General features: G+C 40.7%; 1 protein-coding gene and 1 long non-coding RNA gene across 2 annotated transcripts in view; one reads left to right on the forward strand and one right to left on the reverse strand.

The window, feature by feature from the left end:
• LOC105746887 (uncharacterized) overlaps positions 1–14,617 on the reverse strand; it is a 31,654-nt gene extending 17,037 nt beyond the window's left edge. The window contains exons 1-2 of the long non-coding RNA XR_001119123.3: positions 14,349–14,617; positions 6,611–6,736 (exon numbers count right to left, since the gene is read on the reverse strand). This is a non-coding gene — a long non-coding RNA (uncharacterized lncRNA). The remainder of the gene's footprint in view (positions 1–6,610; positions 6,737–14,348) is intronic.
• The window catches only part of SV2C (synaptic vesicle glycoprotein 2C), a 300,901-nt gene that overhangs the window by 222,501 nt on the left and 58,173 nt on the right, over positions 1–20,227 (forward strand). The gene's annotated exons all lie outside the window — the stretch shown is intronic.

The raw sequence follows: 20,227 nt of genomic DNA on the forward strand, positions 1-20,227 counted from the left end.
CACAGGGTCCGAGTTGCTGTGAACTTCCCTTCAGACTCGGTATTAAATGTCATCAGAGAATAGACTTTAAAGCACATCTTTGTGTGTCTTGAACTTAGGGTGCCCTCAAGTGTCAGTTTGGGCTAATGGCACTTGAGAGTTTCTCAGAACACCCTAGGATGGAAAACAGCCATGGACGCATATTAGCTTTGTGATTAGCGTCAGCTAGATCATTTTCTGCAGAAGCTTTTCTTGCCTTTGTTACCATCTAGAAATTCAGACTAGTGAAATATTTTTTAAAACTTATTTTGATTTGCCTTTTGTACAAGTTGATTTAGTTAAAGGAAACATTTTCCAGTGAAATTCATTTCCCAACCTGAATCCCACTCTTGAATCAAAAAATAAAATTTTAAAAATCTGTCTCCCCCCTTTAAAATGTCATAATATTTATGTTTTAGAGATCTTCAAAAAACTACAAACAATGGCTGGTTCACATCTTCCCTTTACTCCCTCTCTCAAAAGGCAAAGTAAATTTATAAAGCAGACTTGATCACTGAGGCATCCTTGTCATGGGACTTGTAAGTCTCTAAAATTGCATTTGAACATCTTCCATTTGCCTCCCACCAAATGAAAATGATATCAAGATTTCTGAAAATCATTGTGTGTGTTTCTTAATTACCTCTCTATCAAAGTACTCACTGATTTTGTTTATTTAGACCAGTTGCCAAACTTCAGAGCATACCAAACTCCAGGCGTTAACAGTTTTTAGAAAGCTTCTCAGTGATCTGATGTGCACCAAGGATGAAGACCCACTGAGCTGAGCAAAGAAATTCCTTGTTTTCCCTATTTATTAATCTTATTAATGTATAATCTTTTTTTTAAAGATTTATTTTTTATTTATTTTTCTCCTCTTCTCCCCCAATCCCCCCATTGTCTGCTGTGTCCATTCGCTGTGTGTTCTTCTGTGACCGCTCCCATCTTTATCAGTGGCACCGGGAATCTGTGTCTCATTTTGTTGTGTCATCTTGCTATGTCAGCTCTCCATGTGTGCGGCGCCATTCCTGGGCAGGCTGCACTTTCTTTTGCACTGGGCGCCTCTCCTTACGGGGCGCACTCCTTGTGCATGGGTTCCCCTACATAGGGGACACCCCTGTGTGACAGGGCACTCCTTGTGCACATCAGCACTGTGCTTGGGCCAGCTCCACACGGGTCAAGGAGGTCTGGGGTTTGAACCTTGGACCTCCCATGTGGTAGGTGGATGCCCTATCCATTGGGCCAAGTCCGCTTCCCTAATGTATAATCTTATTGGTTAATCTTCACACTTACTGATGCTTCCAGGTCTACATATTCTTTATAGCTCTGTGTGTGTGTGTGTGTGTGTGTGTGTGTGAGGAGCTTTGTTGTGAGAGATATAGTTGAAGGTAAAATATTTATTGAAATCACAAAGATCAGAACAACCTGCTCTGTGGCTTGAACCCTCAGAAACCAGAACTCTGTCACCTAATGCTTTTGTGGGATGTTTTTTGGTGGCTGAATTTCTTAGATCCAAATACGATGTAGTTTGTATTTGATGCCTCTAGATGGCTGCCAATCATACTCCATAGGAGAAATGACATGGCGAAAGGGTCAGTAACGTCAGGAAATCAGCCCCAAGTTTTCTTAGTCTTCCAGGACTGGAAACTCTGGAGTTATCTGAAGGGAGCTCAGTGATGGCCCTGAGAGGGCTGGAAGGCACTCCTTTATGAAACCAGAGCCTTGCCTGACCTTCAGTCACCTCGGCAAAAAGAACTGGTTATCTATTGAGAGACAAAGAATGCTTACAAACAGTTGAAATAGTGCTAAATGTGAAACAGTACCATTTTGAATGCTCCCAATTGAGATTATAAAGTGTCTAGTCGTCTGCCTGGTGATATGTAATTCATGGTCATGCAATCTTTGTTGTTGTTGATGTCAGCTGACTACTCTTCTAAAAATTGAGGTGTAATTTACATACAGTAAAATGCAAGGGTCTTAAATGCACAGTTCAATGGGTCTTGACTCGTATATACACCCATGTATCAACCACTCAAAGCAAGATATAAAACATTTCGATCTTCCCAGGAAGTTCCTTCATATCATATTTCAGTCAATCCTAATCCCTACCCCAGAGCCAATCACTGTTCTGATTTCTGTCACCAAAGATCAGTTCTGCCTGTTCTTGAACTTCATTTACATAGAAAAGAGAGCCTTTTGCATCTGGCATCTTTCACGCAGCATAATGTTTTTAAGACTCATCCTTGTATGTATTAGTAGTTTGTTCTTTCTTAATCCTAAGTAGCATTCCATTATTTACAATGTGGTCCTCCAGTCTCCTATTGAGGGACATTTGGGTTGTTACCTTTTTTGCTGTTGTTTGTTTATTTATTCTAGACAGTTTTTGTTGTTTTTCTTTTTAAGTGGCTGCCCTATGAACATTTTGATACTAGTCTTTTGAGCAGCTTCAACAATGCATAAGAGAATTCAAATTCAGGTGATCTGATACAGAGCCCATAGTTGCCCTTTTCCAAACACACTTCAAAGGTGGGAGGTGGCACCAGCTAGCAGGACCTCCTTAGGGACTGGTTGGACATTGAAGGTCAGATATCTGGCAGAGATTCCCAAAAGAGAGAAACAAAAGACACCACATGGTGATTGAGAGGACAGTGTTCTTGCTAACATGTGAGATGTTTCCTAGTAGCAGAAGAGGCTGGACAGCTCAAAATTAAAGAAGGGGAGGAGAGTTTGGTGTGATTATTAAAACCCAATTTTTTTAAGTGCCTGGTATACATTGTGGTTTACATTTTAGTCTATACACTTTTATAAATTTTTGGTTACATTATGGTTTACACTTTAGACTATATGCTTTTATACATTTTTGGCAAAATATAGCATGGCCTGTATCCATCATTGCACAATCATGCAGAACACTTCCATTGCCCCCCAGTTACCCTCTCTTCCATCTATTCTACTCCTCTCTCCCCCTCCCCTTGGAGCCTACAGTGACATCCAAGCTTCACTGCTTGAATGACAGGACTCATAGATACTTGAGTCCTATGCTTGAGGCTTGACACACTAGTCTGTCTTCCCCCATTGGGAACCACCAATGCTCTCAAGAGACATCCTCCCCTCTGTTTGAGAACATCAGGCCTCCCCAGGATGGAGATGCAACACCTTCGGGCTCATCGTATGGGTCTCCACTGACTGATATAACACACTATTACAAGAAGAGCATTCACAAACTCCCTAGGAGCCTGCCCCAGGTGCACCCTGTGCCAGATGACCCCCATCAAACACCTTAAAACTGTAACCCCTCCTTACTGTATTTTCTAAAGTGTTTTCTCAAAATTATAAGTTCAACCGTGTACTTGCAATCTCCCATGTTCACCTGCTCCCCACCCCCCACTCTCCTCCCAATTCCATGGACCATCTGACCCATCCTCCCAATCCTAGCCCCCCTCAAGCTTGCAAAGCCCAATCCAATAGTATCCCAATACCATCATCTTATCCCTTCACTGCACAGCTTTATCATAGATTTCCACTTTATCATAGATTTCACTCATGTGGGCATTGGCTCACAACTTTCCTCTCTCCCCCTATTTCCTGTAAGCCTATCTTCTGGTCTCTAGCTCTCTAAGACAGCTTGATTTGCTTAACTCATATCAGAGAGGTCATGTAATATTTGTCCTTCAATGCCTGGCTTGCTTCATTCAACATAAGAGCCTCACAAAAACCAGTGAAGAAGGATGGTCCAATGATGGGCCCTTGATACTGATGACTATGCTTATGAACCTGTGCTCTTGAAATTTCAACTTGGCCTAGAGCTGCACAGTGCCTAAGAGTTACCTCCTGAGAGCCTCCATGTTGCTCAAATGTGGCCACTCTCTAAGCCAAAGTCAATATATAAATACATTATCTTCCCTCAGAATGGGACATGACTCCTGGGGATAAGCCTCCCTGGTGCTGAAGGATTACTACCAAGTACCACCTGGTGATGTAACTAGGAAAAGACCTTGATTAAAAGGAGGAAATGGTAAAGACAAACTGTTTATATGCCTAAGAGACTTCAAAATGAGCCAGAAGGTCATCAGAGGGGTTGCGCTTATGCACATCTCAGCAGGATCTCAGAGATAGCCAAAGTAGATACAACCCCAAGTACTGGTGCTCCTGGGGTCTACAGAGACACCCAGGTCCTATGGTCATGGCAGAATGTTCTGGAGTTCAGTATCTTGCCCATGGACCCTACTTTGGAATTGTGTTCCTGAGTGTGATGGAGTTGGACTCAGATGTGACTTCTCTACATATGCCTCTTCTGTCACTTTACTGAACCTGTGATTGGTGCTGGAGTTGGTATCTGCCCAGGAGACTTGAATTTCTGGACTGTCCATGTACCAGCTGGGCCCTGAGCCTCAGGAAAGTTGCAACACCTACTCTCCAGTATGTTGGACTTACCCAAGTCAGCTAACAAGGACGTGAGAATGGTCAACCACTACAACAAGGAACCAAGAGTCTACAATTGCAATCAGGAGAAACCCATCAATCAGCCATGTGGGATCTAAGCCCCCTCTCAATTTAGAGGTGGAGTGGGCATTACCATCCCAGGGTCCTCAAGATGGAGGAATAAAGTACGGATTAGGGTGGACTTAGTAGTATTCTACTATAGAATTATTGTAACTCTAGTAATGGAAGAAATTATATCACTGATGTCGAGACAGTAGCCACGGAAGTTGCTAAAGGCAGAGAAAGGGAAAAAGAATTGTGATATGGGGACATTTTCGGGACTTGGAGTTGTCCTGAATGATATTGCAGGGACAGATGCAGGACATTATATAACCTGCCATAACCCACTGAATGGACTGGGAGAGAGTGTAAACTACAATGTAATTATAATCCAAGCTGTGTAGCAGTGCTCCAAAATGTATTCATCAAATGCAATGAATGTACCACACTAATGAAAGAAGTTGTTGATATGGGAATAGTGGGGGGTGTGGGGAGTGGCATATATGAGAACCTCTTATATTTTTTAATGTAACATTTTGTGTGATCTATGTATCTTAAAATAATAATAATAATAAAATAACATAAAATAAATGCCTGGTATAGCCAGAGAAATAATAGTTCTTGGGGCAAAATTTTACAAGTGTGTGGATATCTAAAAAATATTTGAAAATTTACAATCAAATATGTAAAATCCAAGTATAATATTATTTTTGTAATATTAAACTTTATTTTTAGAGAGATTTTAGATTACAGAAAAATTACATTAGAAGTATAGAATTTCCATATATCATACACACACACACATTTCTCCCTACTAGTAATATTTCACATTAGTATGGTACATTTGTTACAGTTGATGAACCAATATTGAAGCATTGCTACTAACCAAGGTCTACAATTCATATTATGTACAAGGCCTTGCATTGTATAATTTGAAAGGCTTTGACAACCATGCAATGTCATGTATCCTTTATTGCAATATCATACAAAACAATTCCAATGCCCTAAAAATGCCCTGTGTTCCACCTATTCATCCTTCCCCCCTTTCCTCTGAATCCCTGGCAACCACTATCTTTATATCAATGTTACAAGTTCTTCCATTGCCAAACAATAATAACTATAATAACAATAAATCTACTTGGGTCTGTGGTTACCCTTTCCCCTTTTGTTTGTTCATTCCTCAATCTTGAGGAATTTGGGATGATATCCACTCTAACTGCTTCAAGTTGAGAGGGGAGTTAGATATGGTACAGATGGAAGGAACTCTTTTGCATGCAGTTATAGATACTCCTTGTTTTTTGGAATGGAACTGGTCCATTATCATCATTTTATTAGTTGTCCAGGGCAAATCCAAAGAACTGAAGAGTAGCAGTTAGCCGCAACTCTGCTGGGATTCAGGGCTCAACCAGACTATGAACAATCTGAACATTTAAGTCTCTGAGACATACATTTAACCAGGAAAATGATAATTATGAATTCAAATAAAAGGAGTAGAAGAATCATGTGTAAAGGGATTATAAATCAAGGGGGTGTTGGTTTCACGAGGCTGTGTCTCTCCTGTAGTGCCTGGACATCCCTAGAGTCCTCAAGCACCTCATTATTTTTTACAAGGATTTGTAAAAAATGGCCTGTACTTTGCATGCCATTTTGGCTGAGAAAGTTGTACTAAAATTTAAAGTATCCTCTATTTCTTCCATTCTACTTAGATGTTTCAACAAATTAAATTTTAGCCTGTGGAGGTGCATGATTTAGCAGAGAAGACATTAAACAAATATATATAGCAGTGATAAATGCTGTGTGTGGGAATACTGTTAGGAAATTGAATCATGTCCCCTAAAAAGACTTAACTTCCTTCTGGTGTGGCCCAATTGAAGCCTTAATCATTTAGTCAAGTAAAAGTAAAACCTCTGAATCCAATACACTCTAATACACACTCCAATACACTCAATACACAGGAAAAGACCACTTTACAAACATAATCCAGTATCCATTTTTGGAATCCATAAACAATATCAAACTGCTACAACAGTCATGTGATGGAGGCAGAGACTGAGTGATGCCACAAGGCAGAGAATGCCAGGGAGGGCTGGCAAGCCGCCACCAGGACCCCACGCACCTCACACGAAGCGTGGCCCTGCTGACGCCTTGATTTCAGACTTCTGCCGTCCAGAACAGAGACAATGAATTCCTGTTGTCTTAAGGCTTCCAGGTTGTGGTACCTTGTTACAGCAGTCCCAGGAACCTAAGACAATACCAAAGATAGAGCTGTTGGTTCTGAACAGGTCTGTTGCAGGAGACACGTCAGGGAAAGCTTTAGAAAGCACACAGTCCGACTCCAGAGCCTGCGCACTTCACCACTTAGCTGTTGACCGTGCACCAGGGAAAGCTTTAGAGAGGTGACATTTGATATGGGCCCTGGAGGATTAATTGAAATTTTCCAGGTAGATAGCAGAGGTGAGGAAGGGACATTTGAATCAAAAGAAGGAGCCTGGGCCAAAGGAGATGGGGTACGGGTAGACGCAGTTTTCTAACTGTGCAGATCATGCAACAGCTGCATGAGAACTACTGGGGGCATGTATAAGATGCAGATTCCTGGGCCAAATCCTAGACCTCCTAAATGAGCCAAGTCTGGTAACTGAGGTTGGAAATGTGCATTTTCAAAAGTATCTGCATGTAATTCCATTTCACACCATAATGCAATGGAGAGCATCACTGTAATGGTTATTTTATGTGTCAACTTGGTTAGGCTATCATGCTCAGCTGTTTGGTCAAATGATAGTCTAGAAGTTCCTGTAAAGGCATTTTGTAGATGTGATTAACATCTGTAATTGGTTGACTTTAAGTAAAGTTTTGAAGAGCAAAAACTGAGTTTTCTGAGAAAAGAAGAAAGACTGTCTCAAGAATGCAGCATCAACTCCTGCCTGAGTTTCAGTGTGCCGGCCTGCCCTACAAATTTCAGACTTGCCAGCACCCACAATCCTGTAAGCAATGCATTGCCTTAAAATGATTCCCTTCAATTTTATATATATATATGATATATGACATACCATATATCATATATATAATCTTTTAAGATGCACATACAGATATATATTTACACACACATATATATACTATTGGTTCTGTTCTCTGGAGAATATTGAGGCAATCTCTGAACTGTAATGGAGAGCACATGATTAAAAATGAAGACATGTGCATGGAGAAGCAGGCTGGAGCAAGGTGTGAAGGGGCTTGTATATAAGCAGTGGAATTCAGAATATAGACTTGGGGAGAGGGGGATTAACTAATGAGCAAATTCCTGAAAAGGCAGGAGAAAGAAGAGATTGGGGCTGCAGTGAAGTGTTTGAGTTGTTGATGTTTTACTGACCCATCTCCCAGCAGACTCTGGATAACGAAGCCCAGGAAGGAGACTGCAGGGTAGACAAAGAGTTGAGTTGTTGTGGATGGTGAATATGAAGAGTGAGAAAAGGCAGCAAGCTTTGGTACGAGTGGAATCACCATGTGATGTGGGACCAGAACCAAGAGCAGACTCCAGGAGGCAGGGGCTGAGAGAGAAAGACATGAGCCAGAGCACGTGCTCGCCAGGGTGCTGAGGGTGGGTCTTGTGGAGGAAGCCAGTGTCGGCCTCCTGCAGGGGCTGGCCGAGCTTTATTGGGATAAACTCCTAAGGACATGTGTTGAAACCAGGTGCTTTTACTAAGAATTCAATTTCCCCATTCTTGAGGATTAGTATGGAATTTTAAGAACAAACCAGAAACAAGAATACAAAAGCTTCAGAAAATATCTGGGTATTACCTTGTTTGTGATAATAAACATTTATAAGCTTTGGGTGTTATCAAAAGCTTTTGATAGAGAATACTCCATTCTACCAAAATTCCAGAGGGGGATCATTTCTTTGCTGCAACCTTAACTTGTTCTTCAGGGTACATTTAAAAGTGTATGGGAGGAAAATGACAGCCCCTACAGATAAATTTTATAGAAGAAAAAAAAAGCTTATAATTTAATAGCAAAAACTAATATAAAAGCAAAACACATTCACACGGGAATGAAATCTGAGGTCTCCTGAAAGTCTGTTTCCAAACCTCTGTTTAAAAACAAAGTTGTGAAGTATCACCAAGCCTTAGCTCCATTAACTCTGAATAGTCTCTCACCTGTGAACAGTCCTGGAGTGGCCTTCCGCCTTTCCTGGAACCCACAAATGTATCCTGTACTCAGGAGCAGGTGTGTCAGCCTGGCAGGAAAAAACCCAACCGCCTATAGATAAGGGCCTGCTGGTAAATTCCTTCACCTTATCTCACCAGCATATGTAAATATTCCTGGAGACAAACCGACTCTGGTGGGCATGTTTTATGATATCCAGCTTACATCTGGGTGGTGTATCTGTCCCTGGTGGAAAAGGCATGGGGTCCTTCCCTTAGGGCACACACACAAGCAGGGCGTTCCCTCTGCATCAGCCAGGGATTGACACCGCTGGCAATGGGGAACCGACACTGTTTTACATGAGTGAAACATCTTTCCATTGAAGTCTTGGTGAGTGCATTGAAATCTCTTCGGGGGAAGCAGACTTGTCCCAGTGGTTGGGACGTCCGTCTACCACATGGGAGGTCTGCAGTTCAAGCCCCGGGCCTCCTTGACCCGTGTGGAGCTGGCCCATGCGCAGTGCTGATGTGCGCAAGGAGTGCCCTGCCATGCAGGGGTGTCCCCCACGTAGGGGAGCCCCACGTGCAAGGAGTGCGCCCCGTAAGGAGAGCCGCCCAGCGCAAAAGAAAGTGCAGCCTGCCCAGGAATGGCACTACACACACGGAGAGCTGACACAAGATGACACAACAAAAAGAAACACAGATTCCTGTGCCACTGACAACAACAGAAGCGGACAAAGAAGAACACACAGCAAATAGAATAGACAACTGGAGTGGGGGGAAGGGAGAGAAATAAATAAATAAAATATTTTTTTTAAAAATCTCTTTGGGCCTCTGTCCTTCTGGCCAACAAATGGGAAGGGTAGGGTAAGTCAACATCAGCACTGTTGATATTTTGGGCTGGATAATTAATTGATGGGGAGGAGCGTGTCATGAGTTGTTTAGCAGCGTCCCTGGCCTTTACCCACTAGACAGATGCCAGTTGTACCACTCCCTTTCCCCCCAAATTGTGACCATCAAATACATCTCCTAATGTCTCCTGGAGTATGGTCACCAGGTTTAGCCAGTAAAAACACTGGATGTCTAGTTAAATCTGAGTTTCAGATAAACAGCAAATATTTTTTAATTTGTTTTCCAAATATTGTATGAGTCATTTTTTTAAATCAAATTTCAACTGGCTGCTTACATATTATCTGGCAACCCTACCTGGGGCTGGGGACTGGGGACAACAGGATTGTTGCTGGATTAAACAATACAACGTGTGTGACGTGACTGGAATATAAATACTCGAGGAATCTGCCACACACCTGGAATCTGCTCCACTTCTGTCCCTCCTGGGGGCGACATTTGGAACTGGAGGCTTCCTCTCCTTTACCAAAACTTAAGGAGAGTGGGCACACTGTCATGATGGGAAAGGGGGCCACAGGAGAACCTGCGAGTGCTGGGAACTAGCCTTCCAGTCAAAGCCGGTTTTACACCTCTGCCGGGGGCATCAATCTGCCTGTGTCCCGGCGCTTTGTCACCGTGGTCTCCCTGAATTATTACATCATTACTCATAAGTAGCAGCCAAAGAAGGTGAAACCGAATGAAAAACTGCTGCATTAGTCCCAGACTCGGTCACTCTGGGCTGGTTTTTCTGGCGCCATAGCTCCAGAAACTAATTCCCTGGGATGCAGCAAGACCCATTTTCCACAGTGGGCAGCAGCTAGGAACTTATTTCTGGGCCAAGATTAATGATCCAAGTAGTCACCCTTTCCAAAGCGCAAAGGTGAAATTTAACTGAAACAAAGAGCAGAGAAGGGGAGTAAAGGGAAAAATAACATTTATATGTTTCCTACAGGGTCATAAATCAGGGATGGGCAAAAGTGAATTGGTTTTCTACCAACAATTTAACTGATTTGGACTCCATAGTTTTATCTCCAGACAATCTGAATGAAACATATTTGAAAGATGTGTTTTAAGAAACATTCCTTTTGGTTACATATGAACTTGGTAACTTTTGAACGACCCCCCCCCCCCCGCCCCCAAAAGGAGGTCCAGTTTGCATGAGTGAGGAATTAAGTTTGTCCATGAGAAAATACGGTAATTGGTCTAGAGAGAAGTCCTCTTCCATATCTGGCTGTCAGGGAGATAGAACATTAGAGACGAATCTCATCTCAGGGAACGAAAAGCAAAAGCAAAGGAAAAGACAGAACCAGCCTCTGGGCATCAGCAAAGCTGGATGTTTTCATTCATTCATTCTGGTTACTACAGAAAAGTCTGCAGCCTGATCAAGCTGTCTTTTTGTTTGGGTGCAAGTCAGCAGTTGTGAAGTCTTTTCTGGCTCTATTGTACTGCTCAACAGAAAGGTGTCTGGTTTTTTTTAATCTCTCTGAATTTTGCAATGTATTCCATTTTGTATACGCAGTGATAATTCAAGTAATCATGGTTTTATATATTCCCTTTTCCTCTCACCACTATTATGGGCTCACCACCTAATAACATATTTAAAAACTCTGCCAGCCACGGGGACCTCAGGAAATAAGTTGTCAGGAATACAGAGGTCTCTTGTTTTCCTAAGTATGTTGTCCCATAGCCAGTAATTTGATAGACCATGTTATTTAGACTAACCTTTTGAAATAAAACAACTAAAAAGAATTTAACACAACAAATAACAAAAAATCAGTGAAAATATAGATTTGAATGCGATCAACAAACTTGTGTTGATGGACATTTGCAGACACTGCACAAATTAACTGCAGAGTATACATTCTTTTTGAGCACACAGGAACATTGACAAAAATGGACCACCTACTGTGCTATGAAGCAAGTTCCAACATATTTCAAAGAACTGAAATCATACCAAGCATGTGCTCTTACCACAGTGAAATTAAACTAGAAATCAGTTACTTCAAAAAAATCCCATGTATTTAGAAAGTAGAAAATATAATAGAAATGTTTCCAACAAGTCATTTTTGAATGTATGAGGCAAATTCCCTGATTTTAAAGCAATCCCTTAGTGAGTTGGATTTATTAAATAAGCATTAATTGAATGACTACTCTTTGCCAAGCACTGTACTAAACACGAATAAGCCATGGCCCCTGCCCTCAAGGAACGGATGTGCAGATAAATAATTGCTCTCCAAATTGGTTTTTCTCTATGCCAGCCACTGTGCTTAGGCCTCGGGGAATTTATGAGATACCAAGATATCAATAGAGGAAGTGAATATCCTTTAATGCCGGGGTTCTTAACCTTTTTTGTTCCATGGACCCCTTTGCCAGTCAGGTGAAAACCACGGACCCCCTACTAAGTCCAGACTATACTGTGAATTATTTAATAAATCACACCTGTACCAACATGCCCTCACAAGAATAATGTTTTTTGAATTTCATTTCAAGCTCACAGATCCCTTGTTTTACTGTGTTTGGGAAGAATTTACAGAGGATATTCCTCTCTTCTTAGGTAATAGAAGACTGAAGTTTAAGAAGTCTCCAAGTTGACAATGGGAAGTGATGTCAAAGGTTTAAAGGTGTTGCCCAGCACGTAGTAAAGGGTGAGCAGAGGGTCCTGAAAGATGAGGCTGGAGAGATTGCCAGGAGCCTGGTAGTGCAAGTCCTGTGGCCACACTAAAGAATCTGGACTCTGCCATGCAGGACCATTGGAGAATCACTGAAAGAGTTTAAGCAGTGAGAGATATTATCTGATTTGCAATATAGAAAGATCTTTTGAAGTTTCATGGATGATACATTAGAACAGCAGGACTGGAACCTTGGAGCTCAATTAAAGAGAGGTGAGAGTAAAATTATTTAACAACAGAGCCCTGAACTATCAGAAAAGAGGAAAACCCAGGAGATGAAGCCAGGTGGCTGAGGCCCCTGTGGGGCCAGGTGTTAACCCTTCAGTTGCTGGATCATGGAGAGATCCAAGGCTCAAGGCTTCAGAGCAATAACTGTGACAGGCATGCTTCAGTAGTTCACCAGGAGTACCGCAGGTGGAGCCATGCTAGCGCCCATCAGTCCTACCCAGTTGAGCCAGGCAAACGATCACAAGGATGGATGGGAAGGAGAAGGATTTGAGAGAAATACAGAAAATAAAATTGCATTCTCAGTGATTGAATGGACATAAAGGAGGGAGGAGAATAAAGGCTGACTCCCACGAACCTGGTTTGAAGGCTATGAAAAAGGCTGAGTGTCACCACTTGAGCTGGAGCCTTTCAGGAAATATCTGAAGGCTGTAAGCTTGAAATGATCTGAAGGTCGTTCTCTTTGCAGGGTTTAATTGGATACCTGAGCAGTATCTGGCTTTGGATCTAATAGACTGGACCTCTCTAGATATTTCCATCCACTGAGCTTGGAAAGAGGGAGTCTCCTTACTTAAAGTACAAGGAAAGGAAACTAGAACTCCCAGATGACTGTGGTTGCTTGTATTTTCCTGCCCAATAGAATGGGATTTCTTTGACATAAATGACAAAACTCTAAGAGTCATTTTGGGCGAACCTGAGTCATGAGCCAACCTGTTGTTTCATTTGTCAAGTGTTAAATGATTTATTCTGGATCATGGGCTACAAGGCAAAAAATGGGCTAGAAAAAAGGAGCAGGTTAGAGAGGTCAACAGTTAGCAGAGGTGTACAAGTGTGAACTTTGGACATGAGCAACAAAGAGCCCTGGGGCTGATCTCTGTGGTCATAACACTGGAAATATTATAGGCCCCTCTTTATCCTGCTCCCTCCCTGGGAAAAAATTCTCTCACCTAAGAATGGATTCCATTAGAATTTTTTGTGCCATATCACTAAAAATCTTTTGGACATGAACAGAGAGCTTTTGTTGATCATGAAAAGATCTTTCTGAGGCCATGGGCAAGCAGCAAAAAGAAAATTTTATATGGAATTGAATAGGGACCAAAAAGTTGTTTGAGCACTATTTTTTAAAAATTATTTTAAGAACAGCTACTTCAAAAGCAAATTGGCTAAGTTGAATATATAATTCATTATTTTGCCAAAAGTCCTCTTCCAACCTTTGGGAACTCATGTCAGAATAGCCAATGGCAGTTTACAAGTTTTGAATTATTGTTTTGTTTTGTTTTGTTTTGTTTTGTTTTTTGAAAATGTTCAATGTCTCACCAAAGATTTATTACTCAAGGGAGATTTTCTTGTGACCTTATCTGACCAAGGCACAAGATCTTAGAATCAGAGAGAATCTTAGCTCTGGAATGAACTTTACAATCTCTTAGTTCAAGTTTCTACATAATCTAAGAATCCCAATACTCAGTTTTGTTTGTTTTCTAGTCTCCTAAGACTATGCTTGTACACAAAATGAACATCATTGATACATTATAATTCATCCATGGACATCAGCTTTCATAAGCTTATATATAAATATGTAAACATATACATTTCATTTTAAACAAATATTTATGAAAGTGAAATAGAGAAGGAAAGTAAATGTATAAAATGATAAATATGAATATATACAGTTTGTATCTATAGAATAATGAACTGGCTTTATATGCATTTATGCTATAAGCTTCATTTGTATATAGTCAGAATTTGTCTATCCTATAGGCTTTTATGGTAGCATATATTTGTATGATATATATTTGATAAAATTTCAATTGACCTATATTATCATAACACTGAAACTTTATTATTGTCTATCTTCAAAAGAAAATCCCAAAGAACCTTTGTTTAAAATATAGACACACACACACATATTTTATACTATCAACTTTTCAAATACCTGGACTCATTTTTCCTCTCAGTGGAGCTTGGAAACACCAACCATGCTTGAACTAGTCCTTACACGCTGACACCAGGAACACTCTCTCTGGAAAGTTCACCTCATTTGCTTTTTTCATATTTGGAGCACTCACAGACAAAGTTCCAGAGTAAGGTGGAATATTAACCTTGAAAAAATAAGCCCATGGATTTTGTGAGTTACAGAGGCCACCGGGAGTCTAGAAAATCAAGTATGCTTCTTGGAGAGAGCGGTTAGGGTCACAAGCCAAACTCAGGAACTAGAGGCATCATGTGACTTCCTTCCACTGCTGACCTCTGGCTCCTGCATTCTGAATGGCAGGAACCTTGACCTGGGAAACAGGAATAGAGACGCTAACAGGAAAGGTCAGCTTCTTGCTTGGTCTTGCACTTCTGCTGCAGTTAGTTAGAATTTAACCCTTGGGCCCTCTTCCCGGGAAGTATAATTCCAACTGAATTGGCTCTCCCCTCCTGAGAGCATGCTTCTACAGGACAGGCAGACCCCTGCCAGTTACTCTGATCGCGATTGCTTTGTGCATCTCAGCTAGCACACTCCACACGAGGAGCAACTGGCCTCTACTCCCAAAATGTGACTGGGGTTATAAATCAAAGGATTAGAGAGGTCTATGAATCTTGTTCTGTTTCCCACCTGGGCAGCCTCTCACACTCTCTCAGTGGTATCTGAATGAACTCTAGTGTCAACATTTGGATTAATCACAATCAGAATTAATAACATGAGTTTAATTCAGAAAAATTTATGGATCCTGGTAGTATGACAATTGCAATTCTAGTTTCCTTCTCCTCTCTAGTCTCCAGTCATTGTTTTTATCTCAGAAAAATAAAAAGGCTTACGACTTTTTCAAAGGTGATTTTTTTCCTTTTTGAGTGAGAAATAATGCAAAGTGATATAAAATTCCAAAATCAAAGAAATAAACAATGTAGAAATTGAAATTTCCCTATTGGCTCCCACCCCCAACCCTGAGCAACCACTGTAAATAGTTCATGCATTTCCCTCCCACTTGTTTTCCATGTGTAATGCTATGTTTTATGTATATATAAAAAGGAAATCACTATTATTTACAATGTTCTGAAAAGAGCTTTTTCACTGCACAAGGTAACTTGGATATTTTCTATGTCAGTTCAGAAAGATCTACCACGTTCTTTTTCAGTAGTTGTAATGTTCCATTGAATGGCTGTACCATAGTTCAACTATCTGCTCTTTCCCCCACTCCATCCTTTTTTTTACAAATTAAGAAAGAGATGGAATGTCTTTGCTGGTATCATTAACAGGGATGTCCATCTGCATCTGGTTATGTCTCATGGACTCGGAGATGATACTGGATGCATGACAGCCTGAGTTCCTAGCCAAGGATTAAGGTTTCATGCTGATTACATAGTATTTATATTTTAAACCAGTGACATATTGAGGGGATACAATTTTACTTCCACAGAAATAAAGTCAGAAATTTATCTGGTCATTGAGCCCTTCCTACGCATGTTGGCCACTTGAGAAAGTGGAATTTTGGGCCACTTTTCCAGAGATAATTTTAGTTGGCCCTGTGCCTTGTGAGTGGAGACGACAGGCAAAAAATGTAGGGGAATTACTTCATAGCTATTAAAAATAGATCTCACAAAAGGATATTTAAGAGTTTCTTTTAGAACAATGGATCTGTGACTTTCACCTAAAATCTGCTTTCTTACCAAAGACTATTTTATTGATAAGATTGCATAACTGGCAATCAAATATAGATCAGTACAATAGGAGCCAAGCCCCCAGGGCATTAGGGACAGAGCCCAGAAAAGAATATGAAAGCTAGCATTATTCTTCTACATGTGTCACCTACTTCTGCCTTGGCACCTTGAAGGATTCTGGCAATCAGGCAGTGGGGGAGGCAGCTGATTCCTGCAGCCACAGTATCAGCTTGGGGCTGGTAAATGGTCTTGATTATTATGTAAGATACATAACGCTCTTATTAGTGCCACACTGATTAGAGCTGTGTAGTAATTCCTTTCTGTAATATCCTAATTGAGGTCTTTCCTTGCATGGAATTTGCATTATCGCAAATAAATTCCACCATGACATTTTAATGACTATTTTAACAAAGTCCAAAGGACAACTAGAACACTCACAAGTGTAAAATCATTTTTTTTAAGACACAAAAGTCATGGTGCCAACATAAAGGGTTCATTCAAGAGAAGCCATTTTATTAAGTGCATTTAAGTATCCTAAAGAAACAACCCACTTTCCCATTTCAATGTGGCTTGGTTTCACATTCCTGTTCTTCACACCATGTTGATAACTCTCTACTTCCTGAGGTTTGTGGTTTGGGCTTTGTGTTGCAGTCAACTACAAATTTAAACCATCTTGAAATAGAACTGGGGGGGATCTTGAGAATTCCTGGCTGAGCAGGAATGGAGATCAGCATTTCACACCTTCATTCATTTATTACTTTGATCCAGAGAGTAGTATTTTAATTTCACAAAGCTTCTGAAGGTTCATTTTATCACACTTCAGGCCACAGGCCATTATCCACCAGTCTTTGACTTCCCCTTCTGGGGCTCATCCCAAGAGGGGAATAGCTTTGGAATCCCTTCCCAAGGCTCCCTCCCCACTAGAAGATCTAAGTCTAGTAAGGGAGGGATGGGGATGGGGCTGTAGTACAATCAGTCCTAGCTGATCTCCTCTACTTCTCAAATATTTTTTTAATTGTACTTCTAACTTTGACTTTAGAAATGTAAGAATTTCCACTCTTTATTTATAGAACCAAATCCAAAAAGAAATTTGGCTAGGACTCTTGAGAGAAGACTGCCTGGGATAAATAGATATGTCTACCTCTTCTGTACTTCCACTGGACTTTCTTCATAATCTGCCCTATTGCCAGTCATATTATTTATTATATCTCTTAATAAATCTACCTCATCCTTTGGAGTCTAAACTCCTCTAGATCAGGGAATAAGTCTGATTAGGCTCCACATCATAGCATGGAGACTGGTACTCAATAAAAGTATGAGGTAACAAACGAATAAATAAAAACTAAATCAAGACATCACTAGGCATTAGAGAAATGTACTTTAAAACCATGATAAGATATCACATCCCTCATATTAGAATGGCTAATTTTTTAAACTGACAAAGTGGTAGAAAGGATGGAAAGCAGCTGTAATTTTCATATACTACTTGTAGAAATGTAAAATGGTACAGCTGCTATGGAAAAGTTTGACAGTGTCTACTAAAGCTTGACAAACACTTATCATATGACCCAGCTATCCCATTCCTTGATGTTTACCCAAGAGAAAAGAAGAACTTAGGTACCCACAAAAAGTTCTACCAAATATGTATAGCAGCTTTATTCATAATCACCCAAAACTGGAAACAGCCCAAATTCCTTCAACTGGTAAATAGACAAACTGTGGCATATCCGTATAATGAAAACTACTCAACAATGGAAAGAAACAAACTATTATTACATACAACTACGTGGATGAGTCTCAAATGCATTATACTAAGTGAAAGAAACCAGATTCAAAAATGTACCTACCGTATGATATCACTGATATGATATTCAAGAAAGGGCAAAACTATAGGTACGGAAAACAGATCAGTTTGGCCAGGGAGTCAGGTCCCCAAGGACTCGACTCCTCCAAGAGGGCAGCAGGAGGGAATGTTTTTGGTGATAAGAACAGTTCTGTGTCCTGGTTATGATGATGGTTACATGATTCTGTTCATTTGTCAATCCTGTATATAAACTCTGAGTATAAACTCAGAATTATTCAACTAAAAATGAATAAAATTTACCATCTGTAATTTACAAACATAATTTTAAAAAGTAAATTGAGGTTGATTTGCTGTTTAGTATGAATGTGAAAAGTAGAAAACCTGGGTGCCTGCTGCCTTGGTTATCGGCAGTGATTTTGTATTTGCTCATGTACACACATAATTACAGTTTATGTGTATGCATACATGTATTCATTCAACAAACATTGAAAAATACTTCCTGTGGGCCAGGACTTGCTCTATATGTGTTGGTGAGTCAGAAAAGCAGGGTTCCTGCTTTCATCATGCAGGAGAGAGGATGGGGGGACAAATGATAAAAGCATAAACAAATAAATGAGTATGACAGTTTTAGACAGTGATAAGCACTGTGAAGACCATAAAACGGTCTCTGGGATAGAGAGTGGGACTTAATGTTTGGACCTCTCTGAGGAGATAACCTTAAACTGAGTTTAAAGGAAGCAGTTGTGCATGCAAATATTCACGAAGAATATTCTGGGTGGGGAAAATACCAAATGCAAAGACCTAAAGTGGACTACATTGAGGACTAGATGTCTGGAAATCCCTCTCACTACAAAACTCATCAAAAAGCTGGCTAGAAAAAAATCCTTTCACGTGCATGGCTGGGCTTTCAAGAAATTAAAGCAAAGTCCCTAAAATGGGATTGAACTTCCTAGGTTCAAAGAACTGGAAGCAGGCCAGTGGGACTGGGCCACATGAGTGAGGGGACCAGTTGGCATCAGCTTATATAGCCCTTAGTGTCTGTGGTAAAACATTTGGATTTTATTCCATGTATATTGGGAGCTATTGGAGGCTTTCAAGCAGCAGCAAAGTGTCCTTATTGACCTTTTAATTGGATTAACTTTGGCTGCTGTAGAGAGTGTGGACTGTTGAAGACCGAAAGGCAGGGATACCAGTTAGGAGGTTGATGCAGGAGGTCGGGAGAAAGGTGATGTTAACTGGAACCAGTGTGCTGCCATGGAGACAGGGAGAAGAGGATAGCTTTGAGATATATTTTAGAGATGAAACTTGCTGATAGATTGGACATTAGGGGTAGTGAGGGGGAAACAAGGAATCAAGGATGAAAGCTTGGGTTTTGGCTTCAATATCTGGCTAGCTAGAGGTGTGTCATTACCAAAATAGGGAAGATTGCTGGAGAAACAAGAGTTTTCTTTGGTAGCATGGCAGGGAATGAAAAGTTCTGTTTTGGACACAATAACTTTGAGATGTCCATTAGTCTTGTCCATGAAAATGTAGGTAGACAAGTAGAGATATGTTTCTGGATCTCCAGAGAGAGAGCAAGACATATTTCAGAGTCCATGGCATATAGAGGTACTTAAAGTCATGAAAATAGATGAGTACACCTAGGGAGAGCCTCTAGACAATGAAGATGACCAAAACTTGGGGTGTACTGCCTTTGGAGGGTCAACCAGGAGACAGCTAAGAAAACTTAAGGTAAGCAAGTGAGGTGGGAGAGAAACTAGCACATGTAGTGACAAGATAAGAGACAAGGAGTTTTTCCATAACTAGCACAAAGGCAACTTGACTAGTAGAGTTTCTGTGGAATTATGTTTGGGTAAGAATATTAAGTGAGAAAGTGGAGAATTTTTGCTGTGAAGAGAAGAGGAATAGCAGTACAGCTGTAGAGGCATGGCGGGGGGGGGGGTGCTGTGAAAAAGAGGGTTTTCTTCCTTAGATGGTAGATATATATATATGCTGATGGAATGGCTCATCCAGTAAAGTGAAAGAAAACAGTACAGATTGGAGAAGAGGGATAGATGATTACAGGAGCTCTGTCTTTGAGAGAAAGGGAAAGGATGGCTCCAGAGCTCATGTGAAAAGGTTGGCCTTATTGGGAACATTTTCAGTTCTTCCATTGTAATGAAAGGAAAGAGAGAGAGGTGGGGGCAGGCACATGTGGTTGGGTAGATTCAGGAGTAAGAAGATGAGATGTAAGAAATTCTCTCTGTTAACTTTCTCAAATACTAGGAGGTAAAGTCATATGGAAGGAGTGGAGTGGGCTGTTAGAGATTTGAAGGGAGATAGAAAAAAGGTACAAAATAGTTTTAGAGACTAAGGGGGAGGAGTAG

The sequence above is a fragment of the Dasypus novemcinctus genome, chromosome 2 (assembly GCF_030445035.2).
Source record: "Dasypus novemcinctus isolate mDasNov1 chromosome 2, mDasNov1.1.hap2, whole genome shotgun sequence".
Classification (NCBI taxonomy): Eukaryota; Metazoa; Chordata; class Mammalia; order Cingulata; family Dasypodidae; genus Dasypus; species Dasypus novemcinctus.